General features: G+C 50.4%; 1 long non-coding RNA gene across 2 annotated transcripts; it reads right to left on the reverse strand.

Moving 5' to 3' along the window:
• Positions 1 to 92: 92 nt before the first annotated feature.
• Positions 93 to 9,175, reverse strand: LOC112657388 (uncharacterized). 2 transcript variants are annotated; one of them, XR_003134969.2, is made up of 3 exons: positions 9,056 to 9,175; positions 4,341 to 4,756; positions 93 to 309 (listed from the first exon to the last, which is right to left on the reverse strand). It is a non-coding gene; the product is annotated as an uncharacterized LOC112657388 (long non-coding RNA). The 2 variants fall into 2 exon arrangements; XR_004818272.2 differs by having other exon boundaries at positions 9,028 to 9,144.
• Positions 9,176 to 25,386: the final 16,211 nt, after the last annotated feature.

Below are 25,386 nucleotides of genomic sequence, written 5' to 3' on the forward strand. Positions count from 1 at the left end.
CTGCCCGTCCCTCCTCATGGCTTCTTCCAGTAGAGCATGTGTGAAATTAATGGACCAGCTCTTCCCGGGCTAGGAAATCTATTTCACTTTAATGAAATCCAATTAATGCCTTCAGTGCGGAGCCCTGGGCCCTCCTAGGCTAAAGATGTTGAATGAGGGGCCGCCTCTTCCTGTAACCCAGATGTGCCTTCTCGCCTTCATCTCCCTTCCAGGAACAGCTCTGCCAGCAATGATTTCTCAGTCTCTTTCATCTCCAAATGCACATCTGTTGTCCACATATCCCTGTCTCAGGGATCTTAGAGTGTCACTCTGCGGAATAAATGAAGAGGGTACTCTTTCACGCCACCTACTCAGCCACATGCCCATCCTTCAACTTACTCATACTCTTATTTGCCCACACACACATCTACTCAGCCACCCATCTAATTGGAAACTTATTCATTCACCCATCTGCTCCCTCCACTTATCCATCCACTCATCATCCTACCTATCCATCCCCCCATCCGTCCATGCAAACACACCAAATACTCATCTCCTTGAGTGTCTACTTTATCTTAAGTTCTTTGCCTGGCGCTAGGTAAATAAAGTTGAACAAGATTCAGTTACTCCCCTGGAAAGGCTAGCAAGCAACTTCTAGCAACTTTTCCACTAACTGCTAGCTAGCAACTTTTTCAGGTTTAATAAGAGAAAACCAACACAGTGCTATGGTTAAGAAAAGTATGAGTTCGGGGTTCCTGGGTGGCTCATTCAGGTGAGTGTCCAGTTCTTGGTTTCAGCTCAGGTCACGATCTCAGGGTCGTGGTATTGGGCCCTGAGTCGGGCTCCCCACTCAGCGGGGAGTCTGCTTGTCTCTGGCTCCCTCTGCCCCTCTACCCTGCTTTCTCTTTCAGAGGAAACAAAAATAAAATAAAAAAATAAAAAAGAAGAGCACGGGTTCTTGTGCTAGAAAATTTGGAGTAAAATACCAGGTCAAGTACTCAGTAGCTCAAGAACATGAACAAATTGCTAAAGTTCTTTATGTTTCGATTTTCTCATTGCAATGAGAAATGGAATTGTGGCATGTATTAAGTGATCAACAAGTGATCAATAATACTATTATTTAATGTTGTTGCTCTGATCATTATGGTCTATTCCCTCATATATTAATCACAAGATGTGATTACTTGTGCATTTAATGATTAATTTACACATTCAATGAGTATTTATTATCCTCTGCATATTCCAGCCTGCGCTAAGCTCTGCATACTTCAGAAGTTTAGAATTTTATTGTATAGACAAGGCAGGCACCCCTGGAAATAATAACACCATAATAACAACCACATGAATGGTTGTAATAATAAAGACAGCTTAATAGCTGTCAAAGGCTTACCATGTAGGCATTGTTCCGAGTATTTTCTGTATATGAACTCATTTCAAATTCATAACAGCTCTGAAGCAGGTCCCAACATGCTCCCCATTTTACAGAGGAGAAGATCAGGACCAGAAGAGATTAAATGTCTCATCCAGTGTCTTATGGTTGGTGAGTGGAGGACGTGGGATTTGAGCCATCATAATAAAGGGGGCTTAACCGGAATAGGGCCTTGGAGTGTTTGTTCTTGAGGCTCAGCCAGAGCCGCTGAATCAAAACCACTGGGTGCAGGGCCCAGGAATCTGCATTTTGAGCATGAGTTACCCCCTCTTTAAAGCTTGAAAATTCCTGCTCTGATGTTGGAAGTAGAAGCCCGCCCTCAACTTCACCACTTACTCCCTGTGTGATGCTTAGCCCCTCTGGGGCTCCGTTTCCCCTTTAGGAAGTGGGGATTGGTACTATTGCCTCTTGACCTATAGCTTAACAAGGTGATCAGAAACATGAGTGCAAGAGTGTGGAGGAAGGGGAGGAATACAATGTTTGGGGGCCAGGTTCTGGGATGTCCTGCAGGTGGAGGGACGTGCAGATGGTAGAAGGGAGGCCAAAGACCAGTGTGGACGCTTCAGAGTCTGAGGATCCCTTGGGAGCTTTGTGTTAGATTCATTAGGATCCTTCTGAGTTTCTAGGCTTTTGAGGTATCTGTTAAAACAGGTCCTTCCTCACCAGGGACACGCCTGACGGCTTGGTTCTTGGAAGCTTCTTCCAGGACCAATCAGGGTGAGTGGCAGAGTGTGCTTGCAATCTGAGGGGAGGTCGTGGCACGTGCCACCCTCGAGCCCACGTGGCATCTGTGGCTGGTCCCCACACATTCCTAGGAAAGCTCTCTCAGCCCTTCCAGCTTTGCAGGCAGCAGACAGGGTGGTTTCAGGACGCAGCACCTGCTTCTGCTGGGTGAGTGACGGGGTCGCCCCGGAAAGGGGGCTCTCTCGGGTAGGCATGACCGGGGGTCACAGTAACAGCTGAGAGATGAAAACTCATCCATCAGTATGCCTGTCACCATGACTGTCACCATGAGCAAACACTCCTGGTGGCCCGTTCATTGACTTTTTGATGCAGACTGCATCACCTTAGGGAGTGAGGGTGGCATCTGGCAGGAATCTGGCCCAGCAACAGTGCCCACGTCACGGCATCCTGAAGTTTGGATCAGTCTGCATTTGGTCAGGAAAACAGCTACTGCCAAGTGGCTCGGGAACAGGGCTGCAGTGGAGGAGGGGAGTTTTGCAGAGCCTGGGGAGAGCTGGGGCCTCTGGAGGCTCTGGTGACACAGTCACCAAACCTCAGCCCAAAGGCCCCAGAGCAGGGGAGCGACTAGGTGTGGGGGTCCCCACAGACAGTGCTCATGAGGTGGTCAGAGAAGCCCTGCATCTAAGGGAGTGGTTGGCCCCAACCTCCACGGCCTCCCAAGAGTAACTGTACCTCCCAGTTGCAAGAGAGCTGGTGACACTGGCAAGCCCCAACCAGAAGCTGCCTCAGTTCTCTGGGCTGTAGGAACAGCACCAGGCTGGCAGCTTAACCAAAAGAAATGTATTGTCCCACAGTCTTGGAGGCCAGAAGTCCAAGATCAAGGTGTCGACGATGGGGCTGGTTCCTTCTGAGGCTGGGGTGAGGGGGTGGGAGTGAAGAACACGCTCCAGGCCTCTCCCCGAGCTGCTGGGGGTTTGCAGGCAATCTCTGGCATCCTTGGCTGTAGAAGCATCACCTCGATCCCTGTCTTTGTCTTCACGATGTGTTCTCCCTGAGTGCATGTCTGTGCCCAAATGTCCCCTTTTTAGAAGGTCATATTGGATTGGGGCCTCCCCTGGTCCAGCATGACCTCATCCTAAGTAATTACATCTGTAAGCCCTCTAATCCCACATAAGGTCACCTTCTGAGATATTGGGGGTTAGGACTTCAACATACAGGTTTGGGGGGAGGGACACAATTTAACCCATGACAGAGAGGAATCTGGGAAACATAGTTCCCAGCCTTAGAGGAATGTGGTAAGAAGATGAGGATGGCCTCACCCACAGAAAGCCGGCAGGGATGCTTCCCCACCCATTCATCCCTTCATGAAACGTTCACTGAGCACCTACTACACGCCAGGCTCTGTTTGGTATTGGAGACCCAGGGGTGAGTTAGGCCTTTCCCCTGTGTTTGTCCTGGGCATGAGTTGACAAGCAAATCGAGAAATTATGATTTTTGACAGAATGCTCACGGGAGGACCAGAGGAAGCCCAGCCCGCCCACTTGGAGACTTGAGGATGAGTTTTGCAAAAGAGGAGGTGGAGCTCAGTGGGGAGTCAGGAGGGGCAGTGAAGTGAGGAAGGCATTCCAGCTGGAGCCACCAACCCGTCCCAGCAGGCACAGAGAGAGGGGCCAGGGAGGAGCAGCGCCTGAAGGCAGGGTGCCAGAGCTCCTTGGATCCCAGGCAGAGGACTGGGGCGGGGCGGGGGGGGGGGGGCATGGGTACGCGTGCACTCCCACCACCAATCCTGGACTGCTTCCCCATCTCCTCAGGTTAAATATGGGGCAGCCGGGGTGGAAGCAGTGTGAAGGAGGTGGCAGGCAAGTGCAGATGGCCAGGATGAGTCACTTATGCTCCTTAGGGGGCTTTGATCACGCAGAAGCGCTGCTCCTTCGACTTTGTGATATATTTAGAGCCAGCCCCTTCCGCCTCCATGTCTGCAAACTCTGTCCTGCCACCCGAGAGTGGGGACTCTGCCTTCCTCGTCGTGGGTCCCCCATAGCTGGTCTGGCACCTGGCCTGGCAAATTGCGGGCTCAGAAATGTTGAACACAACAGCAAAGTGGTTTATTTGACTGTTGCCACCCACCTGGCTGCTGCCAGCAGAGGGCTTATGCCAACGTGTTTGTGTTCAGCAGCCCTCATAAATGTTTTTGGATCTTGATCTCTTATATTTGCACAACTTGAATAAACAAGTTTATACCCATTACCTTATTTCACGTCTGGACAACAGGCAGGGCGGGGAGGAGGTGGTTCTCTCTCTGGTGTGGATGAGGGTGATGAGTCTGCTGAGAAGTTCCTCATCTGAAACAGGTGCGGTGCAGGACTCTGGGGGGAGGTAGCCAGGTGTCCTCTGCTCTGGGGTCAGTGCTGGGGGACAGGCAGGTGGAGGTGGGGGAGAAGCCACGTGTCTGGGTGGCTGGTGCTTTTTGGCTTTTTGATGAATGGCTTAGTCATAAACAGAATCTGAGCCAGAGGCAGGAAGGGAAATGGGCAGTGGCTACAGAGGCCATGGCAGGAGCTCAGGAGAAAAATCCAGGTGGCTCCGATCCTGGAGGAAGCAGTGTGGATGTACGGGTGTGGTGGAGAGCTGGGGGGATGCTCAGGGTAGATGGACCGGGCAGTTCTGGAATACAGAACAGACAAGACTTCCTAGAGGTTGACAATAGGGTGGGAGGGGGCACAGAGATGACCCCGAAGTCTGGCCTGAGCACCTGGATGACCCCGAGGTCTGGCCTGAGCTCACATTTACTGCATGGGGAGGGGCTGGTTAGAGATCTGGAGGGTGCACGGAGGGTTTCATTCTGGATATGCCAAGTCTGAGACCCAAGCCCAGCTTCCTGGTATGACACGAGGTTTCTGTGCAGGGCGGATCCACACGCATTTCTAGGAACGCGGTGGGGCTGGAAACATAGCCTGGGGAATTCCTTTAAGGAAAGAAACAAAATCCTGAATAGAAAATTCGATATGATTATATATGCACTTATTTGGCTGACAAATATTACAAAGGGAAAAGGCTCCGTACAAGTGAGGAAGGGAAGCCCGGGCTCCTGAGAGCCCCGCCCGCGCTCTCCTGCTCCTCCAAGCTTTGCTCAAGCTGTCCCTCTGTCTTCTCTTCCTCCCTGGTGTCTCCTACTCTTCCTTTAAGACCCAGCCTGGATGTCCTGGCCCCCAGCTGCCTTCCCCCACCCTCAGGCCGAGTGACTGCCTCTTCTCTGACCCCAGGGCCAGCTGCCCCGTCCTCTTGAGATTGTGAGCTCCTCAAAGGGGGCAGGGCTGCATTCCCCTCCAGGCCATGGCACACGTAGATGACACTTAATCGGGGCTATCTGACTGATAATTAATCATCAGTTTTTTAGTGAATGGATGGTTAATTCAAGAGCTCATGCTCTAGGGGATTTGGCAAAACCAAACTTTCCATAGGCAAAGAGCAAGCAAAGGATTCCAGTATTTTAAAGTTCATTAAAACAAACATTTCCTGGGGCACCTGGAGGCTCAGAGCCTTAAGGGTCTGACTCTTGATTTTGGCTCAGGTCGTGAGATAGAGCCCCAGCTGGGCTCTGGGCTCCTTGATGGGTATGGAGCTGGTTTAAGATTCTCTCTCCCTCTGCCCCTCTCCCCCCAAGAACCCCCCCCAAAAAAAAACCCCATTTCCTGTGCGTGCTTGTGTAGAGAGTCTGAGAGGGCTCTGTACTTTTCAGAAGGGCTCCAACCCGAATCATCTCGCCTGATCCTTCCAGGAGCTCTGGAGGGAAGATGGGACTTGTTCCAACCCCAGAACCCTTTGGTTTGGATTCAGGGTCATAAGGGGTTTTTGTCGGTGCCACGTGGCGGGGGTGGGTGTCTAGCAGGAAGGAGGAGGAGTGATGGTGCAAAGGCCACGGGACACCTGCAGTACAGGGAGAGACCTGTCCTTGCTCTCAGGAGGCTCACACTCCATTCAGAGCGGCGGAGAAGAGGGGAGTAACTAAGCTGCACTCAGGGAAAGAGCAGAGCCCCGGCACTCTGTGTGTCCTCAGGCCCCTGGAGGGCTCTGGGGTAGGAGCAGCAACGACTGGGGGATTGACCTCAGGGCCACCAGGGAGGGTGGCAGGCTCTGCCCATGGAAACGGCGAAGGCCGGAAGACAGAGTGCCAGCCCGGAACCCCTTCTCTGCACATTAGGATTAGGCAGGAATTGTTCCCACTGAAATTCCCCCATCCTAACAGGCCAGCCTAAGCCCCCTTCTCCATGCAGCCTTCCTGGGTTCCCTCTGCTGGCAGAACCCGTGCTTCCTGTAACCCCCGGGGCATGATACCTCTGCCTGTCTTATGGTGGAGTCCATGGGGCCACCGCATCGCTTCCATGTCATTCTCTAAGCTCTAGAGGGATGTGACCTGTGTAACTCAGCACCTCTTCACCTGCACCTCCAGTAACAGAGACGGTTGACATTTGTAGAGCTCGGTGACCCTTATCAGCTGCTTCTCATAGATCTTCTAACCACGGGAGCCCTGACATCCCTGCTGCAGCCAGGCTCTGAGATCAGTCTTGGGTTAAACCTTATCTCCAGGGCTCACAGGGCAGCAGCCTTGCACTGGTTACTGAGCCTCCCCCAGAGCCTGGTCTCCTGGTCTGTAGTAGGGGTGTCACGCCCCCACCCCCAGGACTGGCTGGCCACCAGCGCTAACCATTATCATATAGGAACTGGCCTCAGAGTGGGTGGTAATCAATGTGTATTCAATCAATGGCTGACGGATGTGCAAAAATGTGCCTTGCCCTTGAGCAAACTTTTTTTGCATCTGGAAGGAGGCGGGTGTCAGGGGAAACTTGATGATGTTAATTGGAAGTCAGGTGGTGCTAAACTGCTAGGCTGGAGGAGGCAGCCACAAAGCCATCCGCCTTCTTGTTTAAAGTGAGTTATAATTCCCCAGGGAATGAGGAACCAGGCAGTTTGCTCCAGCAGAGAAAGGGAAGCCGAGCACCCCTACCTCCGGTGCCCCGTTGTGTCCCCAGGCTAATTAGTACTAGGACAGGGACATAGGCAGGCCCTCGAGGGGGTCCAGGAGGAGCCTCGGGAGAGGAGGGACCCAGGCCAGACTGCAGCATCCAGAGGAGGTCCCAGCAGATGCCGCTGAGAGCACTGGCCACCCCTCCCCCCTGGTCACCGGTGACCAGCGTGGACTCAGCGGAAGTTCACTGAGCGATTCCCTTCCACAGAATGACTGATCACCTGTCCTTCGGGGCTACTTGCCTGCATGGGGGGGGGGGGGCGGGGAGGTGTGCTCAGTGCGCAGGAATAGAGACCTAATGGGGTAATTCTATGCAGGGTAGAAAGCATCTGGCAGCCATGATCCAGCCCACTCTGCCTTTTCCTGGCTCTGTGACCTCGAGGCAACACTGGAGCCTCAGTTTCCCCAAATCTGGCTGGAGGGGGTGGAATTTGCTCTGCCCTACTCAAACCTTAAAAAAAAAAAAAAAAAGGTGCTTCTGGACCAGGGCGTTTCACCTCTTCCCGGCCCCTCGGGGATTCATTTGCATTCTTGGAATAAAATTGTTGACTGTACTTCATGCTCAGTCGCACATTTAAATGCTTCTGTGAGGTTATTTTGGAGAAGTAACTCTCTGGAATGTTGGCAGGGCAGGCACCCCCGCCTCCCCTTGGAGAGGCAATCAGCCCCCTGCCGAGGCTGGAGGCGACTCGGGGCGAGCATCCTGGCCCCGGGGAGGCGCTGTCCAATGAGAACCTCACCCCAGGGGCTGTCTCGAGGCTGTTGGGAAATGTCTCATTTTTATATGTAAATAAATCATTTCCAGAGATTGCTCTGATCGCAGCAGGCTGCTGCTAAAATGTTTTAAGTGGGTCCTTTGCCACTGTAAACTTTGTTAAGCATTATTATCATGTTTGGTTCTGTTTTCCTCTGCCGAGCCCTCTGCTCCCAGCATTCTAGCCCCTTCTGTCATTGTATCCTGGTTGCATACCTCTGGGGACAGAGAGCTTACTACCTTCAGGACACCCATTCCAGGGTAGGACAGCACTGACTGCTGGAAAAGTCTCAGTGAGCTGGAATTGGAGCTGTCTTCCTATCGTTGGTCACTGCTACCCTCTTGAGCCAGGCCTTGCTCTGGCCTCATAGAACCAGCTTGCGCCCTCTTCCTCGGCTACCTCCTCCCTGTGCCGGACCAGTGCTCTGACCTCCTTGCCACAGCCCATAAAATCCTGATCACCTGGCCCCTTGCTCACCCTTATCTGCTCTCCCCCTTACTTACTATGCTCCAAAGCTGCCAGCATCTGTTCCTCCAAGACACAGAGCACTGTCCCACGCTGGGGCCTTTGCATCTGCTACTCCCTCTGCCAGGATGCTCCTTTCTTGAGTTTCCTTCTCAAGGTTCTCAGCTCAATGTCACTTCCTCAAAGATGCCCTCTCCCTGGCCATCTTCGCTAAAGTGTCCCCTAACCCTCTCACATTTTCCCGTGCGGTTTCCCACTGGACTACCCCATAAGGCAGGACAGTATATACTTATTTCCGTGTTGCTGTCTGCCCAGTTTGAATGTGAGCCCCCTGGGGATAGGTCTGTCTTGTTCTTGCTGTAATCCCAGGTCCAGCACACAGTGGATGCCTAATAAATGCTCATTCTGAGAGTGTGATGCTCACTTCCTCGGAGTCGCCTTGCTGCTGGTTCCTCAATGGCCACTGGCAAAACGCAGGATGGGGCGGCTCCCCTTCCTTTTCTCTGGATATGCTTCCTTCTGCATCAAGAAGGCCCAAACTCACTTAGCAGCAGCAGCTGGTCCCCAAACACAATCTTACAGCAAGCTCAGTCTACAGAACAGATAAACAGGGAAGTGGTCTGCCTGAAGCAGAGTTCGCTTCGTATGATGCTTGGCCCCCCTGGCTCCCCGTGCGGACCCTCGGGCACCTGCAGAGATGTGTCTGTCCATACTCACGCCCCCTCAGTCTGGCGTCAGCTCCTCCTTTCCCTCAGGTCCCGGCCTCGCCCATTCTCAGGCAGAGATTCCATCCACCAGGCCTAGCTCATCAGCTGGTGCCACACCCCGGTCACAGGGTTTGGGCTCCAGAAGGACACGTGACCCCTGCTGGTTTGGAGTCTGGCCTTGGAAGTTTTCCTAGAAGCACTGAATAGGAAGTCTGCTCTTTGTGCTAGGGTCACTGGGCTGCTTGAGTGCGAGCCAGGATCTGTGGGCATCCTCAGGGGAGAGCCTTCCTGAAAACAAAGCAAACCAGAGGATTGCAGACTCGAGAGATGGAGAGAAAGTAGGCGAGTGCTCATGATTGTCTGGACTCCTGGATCTGGCTGTACCTGCAACCGTGCACTTTACAGTTACCGAAGCCGACAGATTTCCTCCTCTGCTTACGCCTGTTTGAGCTGGGCTTTTTCTCACTCGTAACTCAGAGAATCCTGACTTTGGCTTTGGGGCCACGCACGTGGCTCCATGTCATCCTTAAAGTCAGCCAGGACGCATTCCATGCTTTGTCTTCCACTGGCTTATTTGCGTGGGCAGTAATGATAGCAACAACACCTCTCTCTTCTCAAGTGCTTTTCAGCTTTCACTGTTTCCAGGAGAACACCATGGAAAAATTACTCTGTTTTTGTCTTGCAGATGAGGAAACTGAGTTCAGGAGCTTGAGGGCATTGCACAAAGTCACCTGACTACACGACAGAAATGCCTCTGCAAAGGTTTTCAGGATTTATGACACCTACGACAGAGGTGGATTAATGCTTTATTGATTGATTGATTGATTGGCTCGTATCTGGTCTTTGGGCTTTTAAAGATCATTATTTTAATTACATAAGGAGCTTACATAAATTGGTAAACAAAACAACTGAACTATCCTCTGGCAGATGAGTGAGAATAGGGAATTCACAAAAGAAACAATCCAGGAAGTAAATAAAAAGTGGAAAAAATACTCAGGCTTACTAGTAATCTAAGACACCCAAATCAAAACAAGATACTAGGTTTCTTATCTTTAAAATACGCAAAGAGGGACACCCTGGGGCTCAGCAGTTGAGTGTCTGCCTTCGGCTTAGGCTTAGGATGTGATCCTGGGGTCCCAGGATCAAGTCCCACATGGGGCTCCCTGCATGGAGCCTGCTTCTCCCTCTGCCTGTGTCGCTGCCTCTCTCTCTCTCTTTGTCTCCCATGAATAAATAAATAAATCTTTTTTTAAAAATGTGCAAAGATTAAAACAAAAAACAAACACTGAATGCTGTCCTGGATATAGGAAGTTCTTCCGTGATGATTGTTTTGAAAAGAATTTGGCAAAAGCATGTTTAAAACAGAGGCTGGCAAATATTTTCTGAAAAGGGCCGGATAGTAAATATTTTTAGCTCATGGAACCATATGGTCTCTGTTGCAACTACTCAATCCCCTGTCGTAGTTCAAAAGCAGCCATAGACGGTGTATAAATTAATGAGCAAGGCTGTGTTCTGATATACCTTTATTAGTAGGAACAGGTGACAGGCTGGATTTACCCCTCAGGTCATGGTTTGCTCATCCCCTAGTTGTAAACATGTATTATTAAACAATTATTAAAATGATGATTATACAAAAAATGTAGAATGTAAAGCTAAATGGAAAATTCCTGGCTACCCAGTTATATGCCCCAATACATATAATCATAGCCATGCAGAGAAACCTAGGGGGAAAAATCTTAGAAAAAGAAAATATACCTGAGTTAGTTAGCTATGGTGGCATAAAATATCCCCAATTTAGGAGTTTGAAATAACCATTATTATTTCTCCTCAGGCTATGCATATGTTGTCTGGGCTGTTCTGTTGGCTGATTTCTGGACAAGTGTCTGGGGATTCTCTGCTGCACAGGGTCACCTATGTGCCTGTGCCATGCAGGCCGGAGGGTGCTGAGAGTGGTCTGAGAGGTAGCCAAAGCACCCAAGACCTCTCGAGGTCTAGGGTCAGAGCTGACACTGTCACATCCACCACAGCCTATTTGGAAGCAAATCACAGGCCAGTGCAGAGTTGCACTCCTAGGGCGTGGACAGGATGGGGTTGGTAGAGAGTTGACCGAAGCACCAAAATGCTACTTGGGAGGGAAAGACACCAGCCTTCTCCGATGCCAAGCTGAGTCAGAGGCTGCCTCGGAAGTCCCGGAGCCCTGTTGCTTCTGGATCCTTATTGGCAGGTTCCCACTCCACTGACACTGCCAGGAGGCCATGATCTGCAACTCTCAGAGCAGAGAGCAGAAGGGACTCGGTGCCTGCGGTGGCATTCTTAAACAGAGGAGCACAGAGTGTGAGCACCACCCCTGCCACCACCGGCGTGCTGAGGGGAAGATGGGAGGAAGGGAGAACCCAAAGCAAGAACTCTAGAATCTTCCTCTGATGGATCTAAAGCTTCTGTGCAACTGAGCAAACAGCTCATTCCAGGTGCTTGGCTGCTCCCTCCATTTCATTTTGGAAAAGCTTTCCCACTGGGGTGTCTGGGTGGAGCTGTTGATTGAGCGTTGGGCTCGGCTTTGGCTCAGGTTGTGATCTCAGCTCATGATCTCAGGGTCACGAGATTGTGTCCCAAGTTGGGCTCTGTGCTCAGCAGGGGAGTCTGCTTGAGATTCCCCCTCTCCATCTGCCTCGGCCTATCCTCACCGCACTTTCTCTCTCTCTCAAATAAATAAATAAATCTTTGAAAAAAATCTTTCCCATTAGAACCACACAAGTTCTGTATCATTCTATCGATGGCGAGCCGCATTCTAGAATGCCAGCCCCATAAAAGCAGAGACTAGGTCTGTGGTGCTGGAGCCACCAGAGCCAGTGCTCCCTGACCTGGTCCAGTCCCTCATTTCCTGCTTCTTTGTGCTTGGATCATTCCCTCCTCATGTCTGCCTCTTAAGCCTAATGTGGTGAGCTGTGTCCAACTCTTACCATCTTACAAAACAGAGTGCTCTTTGAAATTCAGACCCTGTCTACGTAGATCCTGAAAGCTCCCGAGTGTTTAGCCATGGTCTTCCCCTGGGACAGAATCCAGCCCAGCTCCTCCAACAGCCCTACAGCATCCTCAGCAGTTGGCAGGTGTTGGTGACCTTTTGCACATCAGCTCCTGTACCGAGTGCTTGTCCCTCGTCGTCTCATTCAAGCCTCACAGCAGCCCAAGGAGGGAGATATAAATGCACCTCCTTGTTTTTGTAAATGGATTTCATTTTTTTAGAGTGGTGTTGGGTTTACAGAAAATTGAGGAGCTAGTGCAGAGATTTCCCATATGCCTCCCTCACACACACTGTGTCCCCTATTATTAACATCTTTTGGTACATTTGCTGACATTGGTGAGCCAGTTTTGATATGTTACTATGAACTAGAATCTGTAGTTGATATTGGGGTTTGCTCTGTCGTACATTGTATGGGTTTTGACAAGTGTATAGTATCACGTATCCACCATTACGGTATCATACAGAATAGTTTTACTGACCTAAAACACCCCCTCCCTGTTTAGTTTTGTAAGAAACCACCAAACTGTCTTCCAAGGTGTTTGGCATTCACACCGGCAATAAATGAGAGTTCCTCTGCATCCTTGCCAGCATTTGATGTTGTCAGATTTTGATGGTCCTGATTCGAGCTATTCTGAGGAGTGCATGATGGTATCTCATTTTATTTTTTTTATTTTTATTTTTTAAAGATTTTATTTATTTATTCATAGAGACACAGATAGAGAGAGAGAGAGAGAGAGAGGCAGAGACACACAGGCAGAGGGAGAAGCAGGCTCCATGCAGGGAGCCCAACGTGGGACTCAATCCCGGGCCCCCAGGATCATGCCCTGGGCTGCAGGCGGCGCTAAACTGCTGCACCACTGGGGCTGCCCTGGTATCTCATTTTAATTTGCATTTCCCTGATGACACATGATGTAAACATCTCTTCACATACTTATTTACTACCTTGTATATCTTCTTTGGAAAGATGTCTGCTCAGACCTTTTGTTCATTTTTAGAATTGGGTTGTTTGTTTTCTTACTGCTGTGTTTTAAGTGTTCTTTATATATAATGGATATAAGTCCTTTATCAGAAACATGTTTTGTAAAAAAATTAAAAAAAAAAAAGAAACATGTTTTGTGAATATTTTCTTCCCATCTGTAGCTTGTGTGTTTGTTCTCTCCACTGTTATTTTCACAGAGAGGTTTTTAATTTAATTTTATTAAAAAAATTTTTTTTTTATTTATGATAGTCACAGAGAGAGAGAGAGGCAGAGACATAGGCAGAGGGAGAAGCAGGCTCCATGCACCGGGAGCCCGATGTGGGATTCGATCCCGGGTCTCCAGGATCGCGCCCTAGGCCAAAGGCAGGCGCCAAACCGCTGCGCCACCCAGGAATCTCAGGTTTTTAATTTTAATGAAGTCCAATTTACTAGTTCTTTTTTCTTTCATGGATTGTGCTTTTGGTGTTGAATTTAAATCTCACGACCCGAGTGAAGGCAGACGCTCAATCACAGAGCCACCCAGGTGCCTCTAGTTTTGTGTTTGATATTAAGTTATGATCCTTTTTTTTTAAAAAAAGATTTTATTTATTTATTCATGAGAGACAGAGAGAGAGAGGCAGAGACACAGGCAGAGGGAGAAGCAGGCTCCCTGCAGGGAGCCCGATGTGGGACTTGATCCTGGGTTTCCAGGATCACGCCCTGGGCTGAAGGCAGGTGCTAAACCATTGAACCACCCAGGGATCCCCTCATGATCCATTTTGAGTTAGTGTCTACAGAAAGTGTAAGGTCAGTGTCCAGACCTTTTTTTTTTTTTCTCATGTGGATGTCCAGTTGTCCTGGAGCCATTTGTTAAAAAGCTTATCCTTTCCCCATTGTATTGCCGCTGCTCCTTTGAAGAACAGGTGACTATACATGTGGGTCTATTTCTGGGATCCTTATGCTGTTCCTCTGATCTATCTATTTTTTCACCAGGATCACACCATCTTGATTGTTGTAGATTTACTGTAAGTCTCAATGTTGGGTAATATCAGTTCTCCGACTTTTTTCTTCTGGAGGGTGTTGTTGGCTCTTCTTGGTCTTTTATCTTTCTGAATAAACCTTAGAACCAGTTTATTGATATCTGCAAGATAACCTGTTGCCATAATGATTGGGATTACATTGAATCTATTGATCAAGCTGGCCAAATATACCTTGTTACAAATGTAACCACAAAGGCCTAGAGAGGCAAATGGACTTGCTTATGGTCAATGGAATTAAAATTCATATTTCGGGATGCCTGAGTGTCTCAGTGGTTGAGCCTCTGCCTTGGAATTGAGTCCTGCATAGGGCTCCCTGCAGGGAGCCTGCTTCTCCCTCTGTCTGTGTCTCTGCCTCCCCCTCTGTGTCTCTCATGAATAAATAAATGCAATCTTTAAAAAATTAATAGATAAATAAAATTCATATTTCATTGATTCTGACAGACACATTGTATCATCTGTGAAATGGGCATGCACTTTACAGTTGATGCTGACAGTTGATAGTCATCGTAGAGTTGGCATTGCCCACATTCGCACACAAGAATTTGCAGAATGTGGGCAGTGGCTTAGGAAAAAAATCCCAGAGACAACAACGGAGCACTTCTTTAAGAAATGTTGCATTGCCAGTGCTCCTGATGGCCCAGAGGTGGTACAATGTGGACAAACAGGGTGTGATGACCTGGAGGCGAGAGTGAGATCTGAGTGCGAAGGGAATACCTTAATACCTTAATTGACTTACTTTGCTTACATTTTCCTTTTAATGCATGTACAAGAGTGATACATTATTTTTAAAAATCCTCCAGGTGCCTGGTGGCTCGGTCAGTTAAACAGGTTTTGGCTCTCTTGGTTTTGGCTCTTGGTTTTGGCTCAGGTCATGATCTGAGGGCCCTGAGATTGAGCACATATGTGGCTCTGAGCTCAGCGGGGGAATCTGCTTGTCCCTCTCCCTCTGCCCCTCCCCTTACTCTTGTATGCTCTCTAGTTCTAAGATAAATAAAATCTTTTTAAAAAAGTCTTAAAAAAAAAAAAAAGATTCTCCCTCTCCCCTTGCCCCACCTCACCCCTGTACTCTTTTTCTAAATATGTATACAAATAAAAAAATAAAATAAAATAAAATAAAATAAAATAAAATAAAATACCCTCTGGGTCTAAATAAATCTAAAACAGTTTTTAAGATAAATATGGAATTAAAAAGTTTTTTTAAAAGATTTTATTTATTTATTCATGAGAGACACAGAGAAAGAAGCAGAGACACAGGCAGAGGAAGAAGCTGACTCTGATGTAGGGCTCGACCCCAGGACTCTGGGATCATGACCTGAGCCAAAGGCAGACGCTCAACCACTGAGCCACCCAAACGGTCCCTGGGATTAAAAAGTTTAAAGTGACAGGAAAGTGTCACTGGTTTTTAAAATTTTATTTTATTTATTTATGTTTAAAATTTTTATTTATTCATTTGAGAGAGAGAGAGAGAGAAAGCACAAGGAGAGGGAAAGGCAGAGGGAGAAGCCGGTTCCCCGCTAAGCAGAGAGTCTGACATGGGCTTGATCCCAGGACCCTGGGATCATGACCTAAGCTGAGGCCAGATGCTTAACTGACTGAGCCAGCAGGCGCCCCTGAAGTGTCACTGTTTAAGGGTCTCATTTGTGCTACTGTTATGGCAGAGGTTTACTCTTAGTGGGAAATAGAAACAATAGCGCATCTCCAAGTTGATGTTCCTAGGTAGTATGATGCACAGTAACGGTTGCATCGCCAGCATCCTGGGAGAAATCCCAGCACGTGTGAAAGTGGTCACAGGTTTGAGAAAGGGGACATTAGCAAAGTCATGGGCAGGGCTAAGGGAAATCTATAAGGGATAAGGCAGTGTCTCAGGGCTGACAACACCTGGGAGCTATCGTCACCTCTAGGCCTGAGGGGCAAGGATTGCGAGAGGTTACCAAAGCCTGGGTGGAGGCTGTGGGAGAGAGCAGCCTGGCTGGCCCCGCAGTCTTTGGTAGGGAAAGAGCCAGGGAATAAACACCCCAACCTCACTCCCTGGTACCCCGATCCTGTGCATGCACCTACCTTTGCGGGGAAACCACTGAGAAGCAGTGATCACCCTCCCAGGACACAGAACAGCCTGGAGAGTGGGGGTGGCTTTGGGGAGGGCTAGTGGCAAGCATCCCGCTGACCGGAGGGCCAGCATGCAGTCTGCCGCTTCTGCTCCACCACCCCTGCTCCTGACCACAGTGCTCCGCACTTAGGCTCCGTGGGCAGAGGCCGCTGACCAGGTGGATGGGTTACTTCGAGCTCCCCCACTGTCGTGGAGGCTCGCTAGTCCTCACCCTCCGTGGGCTGTGGCCGGGTCCTGCCCCCCACTCCCCTCTCCCCGCCCAGCACCTGATTTGCCATGCAGGACTCTGTGGGCGACACGAACTTCTGCTTCTGGGCTGAAACTTGGCTCAGAAACTGTGGACGTCAACTCCCAGGCCCGATGATGGACAGCACGGACTCGGATCGCAGTGTGTTTATAGCTTATAAGGGTGAGTTGTGCGTATTTCCAACTTGGCCCCAACACCTGCTTCCCCAGTTGGCTTGTCAGGCAGGGCCTACTCTGATTTAGAGCTCTAGATCTGGCAACTTGGGTTTTGAGTTGAACCCCTTTGTTTGCCAAATCTGCCCGAGACTTGGGATCAAAGGATCTGTGCGCGTCAGAGCTGGATCACCAACCAGGGCTCCCGCTCTCTGCACAGACGGGGATCCTGGAGAAGAGGGAGGGTGCTGGCCCCAGGCCACAGCACCTGGTGGGGTGACAGAGAATCTGGGGACTGGAGTCTGTTGCCTGCCTTCAAGGTTTAGCTTGGCCGTTAGCTGTGGGATCTTGGATAAGTCCCCTAACCTTCCCGTCCTGTTTCCCACTCTGCAAAATGGGGGTGAGCATAACTCCTGTCTCACTGGGTGACTGTAAGAATTGAGTGAGCTAGGAGCCAGGCAGGCTGAGCACTTCTGAGGAGTGCTGGTTCACGTCCACAGGCCCTGTGAGCTAGCTCAGAGTGGGCCCTCAGTGTTTGCTGAATGACTGAATGAGGGAAAGGAGCTTCATAGACTGAGGTGTGGAGGAAATGCTACTCATTATGTTAATTATGCTCTGTAATGGGGCCAGGTTCCTGCAAAGCAATGAATCCCATCAACCCCATCCGTGGGCTAGAGTCCCCAAGATGAATGTCCTGTTTGTTCTCCTTAGCAGCAAATCCAGATGTTTCACTTATAGATTTATTTATTTTTAAAGATTTTGTTTATTTATTCATGAGAGACACAGAGAAAGAGGCAGAGACACAGACAGAGAGAGAAGCAGGCTCCACGCAGGGAGCCTGAGATGCGGGACTCGATCCCAGGACCCCGGGATCACAGCCTGAGCCCAAGGCCGACGCTCAACCACTGAGCCACCTGGGTGCTCCAACTCTTAGTATTTAAAGGAGATAATGACAGTTTCAGCAAGAATCTCCCCTCCCCCCCCTTAGCTGTCAGGTGCTGCCCTGAGCAACCGCTCAGCCTGGATGCGTGATGCCGGCCTGGCAGCCCAGGCAGTCACGAGGCCCTGGGTCACGGCCACGGCCAGGAGGAAGCAGTCGATGCACAGAATGAGTCCCCTGGGCTTCCCGGGTGTGTGTGGGTTGGATGGAGCCCAGAGGAAGCTCCGTTCTGCAGCTCGGAGGCCCATAGACGCGCCTCGGCTCCCGGGTTGCAGACAGGGGCCAGCCAGGAGAGGCCACGTGGCCCTTTCAGTGTTAGATAGAGTCTGTCGAGGACCCTGGCAGTGGTCATGACCTCTGTATCAGCCATCGGGGAGCTGCTGCATGTTCTCAGAGGTGAGTGGTTCTGCCAGTGTGAACATAGCCGCTGGACATGGCCTCGGAGGCCACTCGTCCCAGTTACTTTATGGAGAAAGGGGCAGAGGCCCAGAGAGGGGTCGGTTTTGCCATGTGACACGGCAGGTCACCCTAGAACTCAGGCCCTGGTTTCCTGATTCAGGGCTTTTATATTGTCGTCAATCATATTAGGGAACAGTTCTCAGGATGCTGGGTGTGGCATGTCCGTGGAATAGCCAGGATGCTCTCAGCACACAGCACGGCTCTCTCATACTCTAGTCTAAAGAGATAGCAGTGCCTAGAGTCGTGCAGTGCATAGCCTGTGCAACCGTACGCAGCAGCCCTTGCTGGAACTCATGTGAAATAGACTCTCCAGATGGTGGCAAGGGCATGTCCAGAAGTGATCCATATGCAGTGTAGATGTTCCCATCATTCTTTTTAGTTGGTGTCTTTCTTAAAGAACGAGGATATGCCCTGTTAGACAAGTCTGGAATGTCCTTTTGAGGCCACCTCATCCACTTTTTTTGTTTGTTTGTTTGTTTACTACTACATAAATAAGGAAACTAAGGCTGAGAGAGAAGGGACTTGTCCATAATCATGCAATGAGTCAGTCCCAGTTATGCTTCACGGCCTGCTCTGCTGGCCCCTCTGTGGCCCTGGAGTTTCAGTGAACCTTGCCCTTGGCTTCACTCATTCCCGAGCCACCTGTGCTCCCTGCACTCACTCCCGCCTCCTCGCCTGCTCCTCTCCTGTCCACCCTGCCTGCCACTGCAGAGGACACTGTCCCTGAGACCGGACACCTACCATTAGTCTGGCTCCTCTTGTCAGCCCTTTCCCTGGCCCATTGCTCCACGTTCACCTCCCCATGGGGCTGTCTTGGGGCTCTGGTCACCAAGGCACAAGGCTTCCAAAACAGTCTCTGCACAACTCGCATCCCATCACCCACTGCTGCTGCCTTCTCTCCAGCCCTGTCCAAATATCAGCCTTTTGCAGGCCTCTGTCCCTTTCCCTACACACCCTCTCTTCCTGGAACATCCTCTTGCCTCCTCAAAGACCCAGCTCAAATGCCCTCTTCTTTGAGCGCCATTCCCTAAACCCTGGAAGCACAAAGAATTTATTTTTTTCCACTGTCCCAGGGCAGCTTCAGCAGGACACAAGTCTACGCATCAGACCGAGTTCTCTGCATGGTTGTGCTAACTGCACCCCAGGACATTCTAGAAATCCTGATGTTTGTACAGGAATAACTTGACCTCTGCTCTGGGCCATAGCTGGTAACAGTTGCCTTGCTGGGCACCTCACAGAGGGTGACAGCAGCCAGCGTGTGCCACGTCCCACTGCGGGCTCGCAGCTTTCCAGGCAGGCGTAACAGTTTCCGCGTCCGCCTCCTGCCAGATGGCACTCCCTGGTGCGGCAGGTGTCATGGTGCGTGGGGAGAGCTCTGGGCCAGGGCCGAGGGTCGGGACACCTTTTCCCCCCACCAGGATTCCGTGTTGAGATGCCTGCGAGGAGAGAGGGATTTGCCTGCTCCGAACCTTCTCCCTCCGACTCTGCAGGGGCGGCCCTGAGTTATGCTTATTAACAAGCTCCCAGGGGATCTGATTTGCAGGCTGGCATTTGGAAACTTCTAAACAGTCATTCCCACAGGGCTTAGCATCCATTATCATCATCATAGCTCTATGAAGCAGGTGACTGGTATCGCACCTGCTCGCAGGGGGGTAAGGCAAGGCTCCGAGACAGGAGATGACAGGCTCAGGACGCACGCGGGCCTCTCCCTCCGGCCCCTGGGCTCCTGCACCTCCCAAAACGCGGAGGCCTGACTTTTCAGTGCTCAGCTGATCAATGAGGGGGGAAAGTGGGGAACACTGAGCATTCTGCACTCTTACTGCCCCTGGGAGTGGAGCCAGGCCATTTGAACCGGGAAGCTGTGGTTGGCGATGCCTTGGGCCACCTGGTGGCGACTCTGGGAATTGCAAGCAGGTACCCAGGACACCCCCGCTCTCCGCCCCCAACCATCCCCCCCACCTGCAGCCATCCCTGCACCTCCAGGCGGCAAAGGCCCCTCCATTCATTATGGTGATGGGATGGTGCGACAGAGGCACCAATACCCATTTGAGGGGTTTGCTCCTTTTGATTCCGGTTTAGAAATCTAGAGTCTCTGAGTTGGGTCTGGCTTGGCTCCAAGGAAGTTAGGGCTCGGTTTCAGCCTCAGTTTCCCTGCTCATCAGTGAAGAAGAGGCTGGTTGAGATCTCTGGGGAATCTTCTGAGCTCTAAAAAGTCTTCTGCATTATTACTAGGGACAACTGGTGACGGGTTGATAGGGCTCACATAATTCTTTTTCAAGACTGGACGTCAGGATTTGGGGGGAGCGATCCCAGACTCCTTGGGCTGGATACGGGCTTTGTGGGCCTCACGGGGACAGAAACAGGACAAGGATGAAACGTGCTCGGTTCTCCTCCTGGACTCTTGTGTTCACCAGGCATTTTTCGAAGATGCTCAAATTAAAGCATAATTGAAAAATGGGGCTGTAAGTGCAGGAGCAGGGGTGGCGGGGCCCAGGGCTGCTGACTTAATCAGGCGGCCTAATGTCGTTGCAGGCCGTGAGGCCGCAGGAGAGGACCCTTCCCCGACACGAGGACACTTTCCAGCTGACAGGGCTTCTCTTCTTCTGCTTTTCACAGCAATCAAATGCCGCTGGGGTCCTTTCTCCGTCCCAGAGAACTCCCTGGAGTGAGATAAGCCTATGGAAGAAGACGGGCTTTCTCTTCTTTCTTCTAAAAGCCTCAAGAGAAGGGAAAAGGTGCATCCTCGTGGGACCTGGGGGAGGGGAGGTTTTATCCTCAATAGGACTTTGCGTGAGGGGCCCCAAGACAGGCCCTCCCCGGCCCTGGAGATGGGGTCGCTCACGTGGGGCGCCCCCCTCTCTTCTTTCCTGATTCTGTTCACCCCTCTTTCTGCCTTCCCCTCCCTTTACCAAAAGCAGGCGCTGTCCAGACCCACGAAGCCAGTCGGGGTGGTGGGGCTGCTGGGGGCTCGCCTTCCCCCAAATGCTGGGGTCCTTCAGCTCTGGCCCCCGCCTTTTGCCTCATTTTAATTTGGGGAAATTCGACTAATAGGAAAATGAGAATATCACATGCCTCACCACTCTGAATGAACCACTGTTAATACGGGACATTTTGGCATTTTTGCTTTCAGACTTTTTTTTAAGAAAAGCCCTCCTCCTCCTCCCCCTCCTCCTCCTCCTCCTCCATCCTCCTTTTTCTTTTTCTTCATCTCCTCCTCCTCCTCTTCTTCTTCCTTCCTAAAAACGATACATGCAGGCAGCCTGGGTGGCTCAGTGGTTTAGCGCCGCCTTTAGCCCAGGGAGTGATCCTGGAGACCCCGAATCAAGTCCTACATCAGGGTCCCTGCATGGAGCCTGTTTCTCCCTCTGCCCCTGTCTCAGCCTCTCTCTCTCTCTCTCTCTCATGAATAAGTAAATAAAATCTTAAAAAAAAAAAAAAAAAACAACGATACATGCTTGGGACACCTGAGTGGCTCAGTCGGTTAAGCGTCTGCTTTCGACTCAGCTCATGATGTTGGGGTCCTGGGATGGAGCCCCCTGCTCAGCAGGCAGTCTGCTTCTCCCGTTCCCTCTGCCCTGCCACACCCTCCCCACTTGTGCTCTCTCTGTCTCTCAGATACATAAATATTTTTTTTTAAATGATGATACATGCTCATTTTAAGAATAAAGATGAAACCACTGCCACCACCTATTGCCACTACCCACAACTGGCCGCTGCTACCATTTTGGCATATTGGCTCTCTCAGCCCTCTTGCTCCATGTATGTCAAAGAAGTGAAACAGTATATGCATATACCATCCTTTAAAAAACTAGAACATTCCAGGGGCACTTGGGTGTCTCAGTGGTTAGCATCTGCCTTTGGCTCAGGTCGTGATCCCGGGGTCCTGGAATCGAGTCCCACATGGGGCTCCCCACAGGGAACCTGCTTCTCCCTCTGCTTATGTCTCTGCCTCTCTCTGTGTGTCTCTCATGAATAGACAAAATCTTTAAAAAAAAAAAAAGAAAAGAAAACAGAACATTCCAGATACAGTTAGAATTCCCTTCATCCACCCCCACCTTTAATTCCAGAGACACCCCCTCCCCCCAGCCGCTGCCCACTGTTGGCAGTTTGTCGTGGGTTCTCTGAGTCTATTTTAAATGTATTTACATATAATTTTGAATTCATTGAAAACACATGGCATCGTTTGTGCTTTATTACTTGTCCTCAGCTGGCTTTGCTCTCTGCTTGAACTGTATTCCTTTAGCTTATTCTGTCTCTTCCTCCCCCTCCTGCCTGCCCACCTTCCACCTTTCCTGTCTCTCTCCCCCATCCCCCCAGCCCTCTCCCTTCTTCCATCAGGGCCTGTCCATTCCCTGGCTTTTGTGACTGCCCCTGAGCCATGAACAGGACCATCAGCCCAGACCCACCTCTGAGCCCCCCCATCTAGTGCACTCGCTCTACCCACTCAGAAAGCCTTCCCCAACCACCCTCCTCTCACCCACCTCTGGCTTTGTATTAATCTTTTGTGCTTATCCCCTTCTAGCCTGCGCTCACCACATTTTGAGGCAATTGTGGGGCTTTATTGTTGATCTCCCCTGCGGGCTGTGATCACCTCTGTTCCTGGCGCCCAGCCCAGGAGCGCTCAGTGTGTTCATGCACACGAATTAAGTTCCTTCAGTTGAGTCACTTACAGACCCAGTCTGGCCTTCACAGCTCCCGGGGCAGAGTGCTCGCCACCTAGGATCAGGAACGATGAACCAGAGGACACCGTCACTGAGACCCGCGTGGCTCCCTGCAGCAGTCCGAGACCTCTGGCAGGGGTGCACTGCCCGCCTGGCACATGTCATGTGGCGGCGGTGGACAGGGTGGGGGTTCTGGGGTGGTGGGTTGAGCTGTGTCTCTGAAGAAGGTATGTTAAGCTCTCACCCTCAGTACTGGTGAACGTGACCCTATTCGCCAACAAGGTGTTTGCAGATGTGATCAAGTTCAGACCAGGTCATCCCGGGTGAGGGCGGGCTTTAAGTCCAATTCCTGATGTCTTTATGAAAAAGGAGAGGGAGCTCTGGATACAGAAACATGGCAGAGGCATAGGGAGAAGGCCACGTGAAGACGGAGGCAGGTGATATGGCCACAAGGGAAGGGACACCCGGGATATCTGGAGGGCCCCAGAAGCTAGGAGATGGCAAGGAAGGATTGTCCTCCAGAGCTTTCAGGGGCAGTGAGGCCCTGCTGCTACCTTGATGCTGGACATCTGGGCTCCAGAATGGTGAGAGAATACATTTCTGTGGTTTTGGAGCGTGCAGATGGTGGTTCCTCGTCAGAGGGTCCTACGGACACTAAGACTGCTCGTCACACAGCAAAAACTAACTGATACACTCACAGATGCATTAAGTGATCATCATGCAACCTTATGAGAGCTGGTGAGGCTGTACCAATGAGACCAGAACCCCGGCTCCTGCTCCTCCCGTGCAGATGCCCAGCTTGGCGTGGCCGTGGGCCTGGGGCCACATAACGGAGCAGGAGACGAAAAGATGCTTGCAGCTGCCAGGCCAAGGCTTCAAAATGTGAGTGTTGTCTACCGGTTTTCCTTTTCCCTTCCACTGCCGAGGCTCTAGGGTTGGGGGCAGCCAGCTAAGGCCTGTGGGCCACAGGGGGTCTGTAGGACAGTTTTTGCCTGACCCACAAGCTAAGAATGGGTTTTGCATTTTTTAAAAAAATATTTGTAAAATAAATAAATAAATAAATAAATAAATAAATAAATAAATAAATAAATATTTGTTTGTTTCTTTAATCTCTACACCCAACGTGGGACTCGAACTCACAACCACGAGATCAAGAGTCACATGCACCTCTCTGACTGCGCCAGACTGGCTTTATATTTTTAAAGGGTTGTAAAGAAGAAGGGGGGGGTGGACCAGGAAGGAGAGGAAGAGGAAGAAGAAAAAGGAGAAGAAGACAATGTCTAAGTGACAGATATTCTCAAAGCCTAAAATATTTATCATCTGGCCCCTTACAGAAAAAGTTACAGACTCCTGCCCCAGACTCCTGGTGGAACCCCAGGATGGAAAGAGTCAGAATCCTTTAACAACCTGATGGGGAAAAGACCAGGAATGTCCACCATGGATATTACACAAAAGAGTGAGATATAGATTTATGGTTTACATAACAAAATTATATTATGTAACATATATGACATGATATACTAATGTAAGATGTATAATAACATAATATAATAGAACAATTTGGGGGCCTAATTGTCACTGCAGTTTAGCCTTGCCTAACTATTACAAAGTGAGAGTTTCTTTCTTTCTTTTTTTTTTATTTTAAAGATTTTATTTGAGAGAATCATGAGCAGGGGGGAAAGGTAGGGGAAGAAGCAGACTCCCCGCTGGGCAGGGAGCCCGATGAGAACTTGATCCCAGAACCCTGAGATCCTGACCTGAGCTGAAGGCAGATGCTTAACTGACTGAGCCACCCCGGCGCCCCAAAGTGAGACCTTCACTTTGATTTCTGGGATAGAGATTCTTATTCTTACTTCCTAGACCTGAAAGCCAAGACGGGGGCAGAACTGGTGTCCATCCTGCTACAAGTGAATCCTGGGGCTCCAGCCTGGAGAGGGGAGGATGTAGAAGAATTAGAGACAAACCTGGTCCCGATGACATGGTCTGAATTCTGGAGCCAGCCATACCTGCAGCTGACCTTCCTCGCTACTTCTCAGCCTACAGGAGCCAGTAAATTTCTCCTTGTATTTAGACAGATTGACACTGTTTCTATTCCACACAACCAGAAGATTCCTAACCTGCTTTGGTATTCTTAGAGCAACAGCGTTACAATTGCTGTCATTCCTTGGGAAAAAGAATGAACTCATTTCGCCAACTCTGGTGCTTTAAGTAGCTCGTAGCTACAATGAACTGATGACACACCTTCCAAGGAGTAGAGTTTCACAGGGGCATTTAAAGACTCCGCCCGAGCAACTGTTCTGGAAGTACAAGTCCGGCTTCAGGTCAGGGAGCCCGGAATTGGGGTACCAGGTAAGGGCCTGTCTTTATGTAACTGATTAAAAAAGAAAAAAAACCGAGGAGCTCATTTACACACTGGCCTGGACTGGTCCTGTGGTCCCGAGGTCACACACAGTGTGCTATCATCTGCCTACAAATACACACACGATGGGAGGAGTTGGAGACTGTGTCTACACCCAGCAGCCTGGAGTTGCCCGGACCATCTCTGGAAGGACAGCTGCCCCCAGAGGAGGGACCCGGGAAGCTGGAGCAGGGGAGAGGTGCATGTCGCTTTTTACTCTTTGTTCTTTTGCATCTTTGGGGGAATGGGGCTGGGGAGAATGTGTGTGTGTGTGTGTGTATGTGTGTGTGTGTGTGTGTGTGTGTGTGACTACCCTTGGTCATGGGCGCCGACTGAGGCTCCAGAGCCAGGCAGGCC

Source organism: Canis lupus, chromosome 8 (assembly GCF_003254725.2).
Source record: "Canis lupus dingo isolate Sandy chromosome 8, ASM325472v2, whole genome shotgun sequence".
In the NCBI taxonomy this organism is placed as follows: domain Eukaryota; kingdom Metazoa; phylum Chordata; class Mammalia; order Carnivora; family Canidae; genus Canis; species Canis lupus.